Source organism: Pieris napi, chromosome 20, assembly GCF_905475465.1.
Source record: "Pieris napi chromosome 20, ilPieNapi1.2, whole genome shotgun sequence".
In the NCBI taxonomy this organism is placed as follows: domain Eukaryota; kingdom Metazoa; phylum Arthropoda; class Insecta; order Lepidoptera; family Pieridae; genus Pieris; species Pieris napi.
Window position 1 is genome coordinate 5,511,400 of NC_062253.1, and position 6,376 is coordinate 5,517,775.

A 6,376-nucleotide genomic window follows, 5' to 3' on the forward strand; every position below is an offset into this window, starting at 1 on the left:
TCGGCACCAATGGGCTTTCACTCTGTGTTCGCATTTTAAATTCGCTCGAACGTCGAAGCAAAACATCGTGAGGAAACCGGCTTGTCTTAGGGTGAGATCTATAGTGCGCACTTAGACTTTGCTCAGACTTAACTACAACCATTATTTACTTTTTTAAAGGATAATAAAGAAGGTATTGCATGAAATGAAACATCAATTTCTGTCTTAGCTTGAGCTTAGCTTAATCTCACCGTTAAAATGTCTATAAATATACTAAATCATAGTTTAACCTTAGTGTTTTTCGTAAGTAAAGTCTGAGCAAAGTCCAAGTGCGCACTATAGATCTCACCCTTAGACCCAAGTTGACGTGTGTCAAGCGCAGGAGGCTGATCATCTACTTGCTTATTAGATTGACAAATAATCATGAATCAGATACAGAAATCTGAAGCTCAGAAATAAAAAGGTTGTAGCGGGTTTTTTTTATTCTTATTATTAGGTATTTGTATTTTTAACGAACATTGTTGGCCTAGTGGCTTCAGCGTGCGACTCTCATACCTGAGGTCGTAGGTTCGATCCCCGGCTGTGCACCAATCGACTTTCTTTCTATGTGCGCATTTAACATTTGCTCGAACGGTAAAGGAAAACATCGCGAGGAAACCGACATGTCTTAGACCCATAAAGCCGACGGCGTGTGTCAGGCACAGGAGGCTGATCACCTACTTGCCAATTAGATTTAAAAATGATCATGAAAAAGATTCAGAAATCTGAGGCCAAGACTTAAAGAGGTTGTAGCGCCACTGATTTTTTTTTTTAAATTCTGGAATTATTGCGTAATTCTATCGCAATAATAATAACTGTAAAGATATAATAAATACGTAATTAATCGTTAGGGATTTTGTTTCTCTTATTAGATCGACTGCAGTATGTAATTGTTTACATTCGGCTTTTCATTACGAAAGGTAACCGGCATTAATATTCCATTTACAATTAATGTGTATAACTCTCGGTTTAATTAAAACATATTCGCGGAAATTTCGTAATAATAGCAATAATACTTTATGGTAATGTGTTTTTAGTGTTATTAAATTATTAGGCATTGTTTTAACGATACTAAATTAGAGGAGTATATAGCTAATCGCTTATAAGAGCTTAAAAAGCTTTTTTTCACAGTCGATTGTAAGGAAAATAGTCGAAGCCAAACAATCCTAAACAAAAAAGGTTTTTATTTTTTTCTTGTTCTGTTTTTTCAAATATGATCGATTTTAATATATTTTTGAATTAGTTATAAGTTTTCTATGGCATTAGTATACAGTATTCCATATTACATTCTAGAATAAGGTATGGAGGCCGCATTATGCGACGCATATGCTACGACTTGAGAGATTACAAAAGAGGTTTTCTTCAGTGGCATCTCGAAAACAAAGTTGAGAATCTCAGAAAATTAATTGATATATCGTTTGCAGTTAACATATTAATTAATCAGATTGATTGCCCGAACCTTCTATCTAAATTTAAGTTTCGTGTACCCTCTCGACATCCCATTATTCCGCTTGCCCCTCCTTTGCGTAGAACGCGTTTTGGTCAAAGCTCACCGATCCAGATTAAGCATCCTGAAGAACGAGCTAGGTCTGGATTTTCATAGTTGCTCCCCTCACACCAAAAAAATTTGTTTAGTTTATTGTAATTTTTAAAAGTTATTGTTTTTTTTAATGTTTAAGTGCCAATATATCAGTGTGCCGAGCGTTGGCAAGCTTTTTATCAATAAAAAAATAGTATTCGTTTACTGTAAGAATAGAAAATAAATGTTTAAACCAAATGTTTTTAAAGTCACATTTGTGCGTCTATTTAATCAACTTTTTTTTCTAACACAAAAAAATCGCCGGGAATCAAACACAAGAGCGACATGTGCGTTAGCATCTAATCCACGGGGTCGATGCCTAGGCCAATATCACTTTATAAATCACAAAAGCGAAGCTCGCTTTAGATTCCAACGGAAACTTCATGCGAGGTGAGTTTACGTGTGAATTCCTGCTATTTAAATTTACACACGGGAGCGGACTTGCTTTAAAAGGGACAAGTTAAAATCACGAGGAATTTGCGAACGTGTAGAATAGTTTTATTAGTTTAATTTGGTCAACAAAAAAATAATATGTTGTATTCAAACCATGCTCATTTTGTACCTAGTCTTATGACCTTTTTTAACATTGAGGTATAAGGTATGATATTTCTTTCTTTGACTTACGACATGTCTTGCATTGGTCAAAGAGACAACAAAATCTTCACATTTGTTCGTTATGGTTAAACGAACGGCCGTACCTTTTCTACTTTTACGCTGTTTTTATTGAAAGCTACGCAAGTCGAAAGTGAGAGCCATAGTTCACACATATAAACAAATGATATTGCATAAAATGATTCACCCCGCAAGTAGCGAATAAATATAAAAACGTGTGTGTGTACTAATGTACACGCGTTAGAAGTTATACTTCTTTGGCGTAACAAGATAATTTCTTTATCTTTCGCCTTATTCTACGTTTGTAGAAAAAACGACACTAATACTAGAAAAAAAGTATTAAAAACATTGAAAGTTTTTTTATAACGCATCATCTAGTCAAATAAAGTTTATTTAAATATTACAAAAAAATATTTCTACATAATTAAAGAATTGGACATTTTTTATTTTAAAATGTTTACTAGGCTTACTTCAGGGTGTCTGTTTTATGTGACGGTGTGCGCGCGCATCGTAAAAATTTATTCTCATAATTTTTCCCTAACACGCCAAAAGAAGTATAACTTCAAAAAAAACACAACTAGACCTACAATTCAATCGATGTTCGTTCGACGGTCGATGCAGTCTGTATTGAATAGGTATTATTAAGCTAAAGCTAGAAACCAGCTGTATTTGTAATGTAGCTTGAGGATCTCATGTAGAAGAGTAACAGAAAATACAAAGCTTTAATAATAATACAATTAAAACAAACCGACGATAAATCTTACGTAAATCTTTAATTAACCCTCAATTAAGCCCAATTTATTAGGCTGTTGTTTGTTTACGAAACAATTTATAAACCTACAATATTTACCCTATAAGGGTTAAATTTTTAACCACCCGTTTTAATATCAATAGGTGTTATACGATGTAGTTATCGCGTTTAAAATTTAGTTTTACAGGTACTGTAGATTTTTATTTTTATTTAAATATGATTAAAGAAGAATCTTTACATGATGAACTCTTTTTTTCCAGGAACCGCTACATAGAAAATGGACATGGTTCAGCCCGGATAAAAAGACGAAAAACGAGATCGAATACATTATGTAAACTAAAAGACAAATATTTAAAGACGTCACAGTGATACGTAGGGTGAAAACTGGAAGGGATCACAGGATGGTAAGAGGAATTTTGAATATCAATATCAAAACTGAACGTACTCGTCTCAACGCTTGGACCATCTCAAGTCCAAGTAGAAGACATAAAAAATCTCCAAAATCGCTTTTCTTGCCTGGATGGTGATGTATCTGTGGATAGTCTCAATCGTGGACTTATTGAGAGTATAAGAACGGTTGGCTCTCAATACTTTAAAGCTATGCAGAATCTCTCAAAGACCCTCCAACTTATGGCAAAAAGGCATATATCCAACAGTGGTCGTCAACAGGCTAAACGAACGAACGAACGTTCAATTACGAATGAATCACAAAAACCAACTTACGTAAGGTAGTCTGTGAAATAGAATGATAATTTGCCTTTTACCTATCACGAAAAAGCGCGTTCTCTTATAATAAAGCATACCCTAATCATTAATCTGCACAATACTTTCCCGAAATACCCAAACAAAAAGTCAAAGATATTGCAAAAACACTCAAGGGACCACAGAATCTCCGAGGCTCGAGTTGGCAACACAAGGCACATTTGCAAAACGTAAACACTTCAATTTATGTCTCTTTGCAAAGTCGTAGATGTTTAAAAATAATACTCACCGTTTCGCTTTACGCTGTGACCACATCGGTGTCATTTTGATTGTATGTATTGTATTTGGTTTACGTGAGTATATTTAAAAACTTATTTGACGGATATAGACGTTTCAAATACTTGTAAACTACTCTGAATTTAATATCGCACTATTGTACTTCATTCAGACGCCTGACAGGTCAACAACGTCAATGAAGAGGTTATATTTTTAAAAAAGCTACAGTTGAATTGTTGTAAATATTGTGAGTGATGAAGAGATTAACATTTCAGAATTAATGTGAACCTGAAAAAGGGCATCAAACTGCCTATACTAAATCTAGTCCAATTTAACCCCAAGAAGACACAAGTTTGCGCGTTTTCTGCTAAAAAAACACCCTTTGTCGCTACTCCTCTTTTTGAAGACACTCTTGTTTGTTAGAACAGGGGGTTCTATAAAAATAGTATTGCATAGACACAATAAAAATAAACTCTTTCCATAGACCTTATGAAGATACTAACAAACACATCCAAGGATTTTATTTATTATGTCTTCAATAGTAATACTTTTAATATTGGGTATTTATTTATATCATATATGCATAAAACTAAAACGTCGTTTACACATAAAACTTACAAAAAGCTATACTTATGTAAAACTGCGAAACAAAATGCCCAATGTGATCGTAGCGTAATCTTATACCCTGCAATCGCGTATTTCGTCTGCTATTAAAAGTTCCCAAGTTGTGTTTCGTATGAATATTGTTTCAGTAATAATTTTACGTTATAACTTTTGTTTTGCAATGAATTGGTTCTCACCAAGAAAACACATTTCCCCTTATGTATAATCCAATGATGATTTTTGAATTGATACATGATATTTATTTGCGCGAAAGTGGCTCATGTTAGATATCTTACAAAAATTATTTAGCAATATTCTGAGCATTTGACGGAGAGATGATTACGACAAGAATACATAATACTATACGACCGTTTTTCTATAACATGTGTATAAAAATATAAACCTACTTAATGCACGAAACGCGGAAATCGCCAACTTTTAAAAGTGGAGAACCCTTTGTCTAAATTTAAAAGTAATAGCGTAGAAACCATTAAATATTGATTTTATAAGCCTTTGTTATTCGTAGGCTTTATAGTAGTAGCCTTTGTGTTTTATACCAGTTCTTATCAAATCTTAATTAATAATATATAGTCAAGATTTTATGGACATAAGGCAGCAGAACGCTAACAATTGCTGTCGCTCGGTGCTGACGGCGATACGTTGACCTAACTAAGTCCTAAGCGCTTGCATAATACTGTATCAATATTGATAAAATTTGGCACAATAAACAGTAAATAATGCGATAGGCACAAAGCCGCTTTTCCACCGTTTTATACTTAAATACAAACAAACAACAGATTTTTAATTAAAATAATCAATTAAATTTAATAATTCAATAAACCATACGCAAGCTCTCATATAAAACTCCACTTTACATTCATAAACAACTAGACCATATTATTCCACGGAATAATGTAAAAACGTTGTGAAAAACATTTTTCGCACTTGTGTTTGCGAATTAAATACACCCGACCCTTTAAAACTACGCTTTTACGTTATATTGTGTAGTTATTTTATAGTTGGGCCTTTGCGTAAAGTAGGATGTTTTAAGGATAGGCCTTTTAATGGAATGCGTACATGATCTAACCTTAAGGCTGTATAGCTAGCTTTTTGCATATAAACTATAAAGTATAATTGAATTTTAAATTTAAAACATTACCTTTACCCAGACTAAAATTCTAAAATAGGAAGGGCCAACATAGTTTGCTTAGTAATAAATTTAAATTTCAACAAATTTTCGTTTCGTTCTACACACATTGTTGAGAAAGCATAGATTTCTTCCATTCAATCTTTCTTATCTTTCTAGCAATAAGAGAAAATACATAGATGATACTTTTCTATTATAACGTTTGACAAAAAAAATGAATTTAAAGAATATTCATAGCGCACACACCATCATACAACACAACCGAATTAGGTATTACTCAGTTAAATGCTCAAAAACTCTTCTGTATAATCATTTATTAACCTTATCCTATCCTCATCAATCGTGACTTGTATAATTCTTATGTTTCCTTTTACATCACTATTCGCTGTTCATGTATTTGTAAGATTAGCTTTTAAGTTTTTAGTTTGTTATTAATATTTTTTTTGTATTACTTTAGATTAAGGATTCTGCACTTCTCGCATGCATCATGTTTCTTTTTTTTTTAGTTTTTCTCTTAACTAGGGTTGCCTGGAAGAGATCGCTTATTAGCAATAAGGCCGCCCGTTGCATCCCTTATAATTTTTATGTATTGTGTTTCTTTTATTTGCAACGAAGTGTAAATAAATAAATAAATAAATGTATTTAATTATTTTTTCCTTTATAAGTTTCGTAAATGTTTACCTTTTAA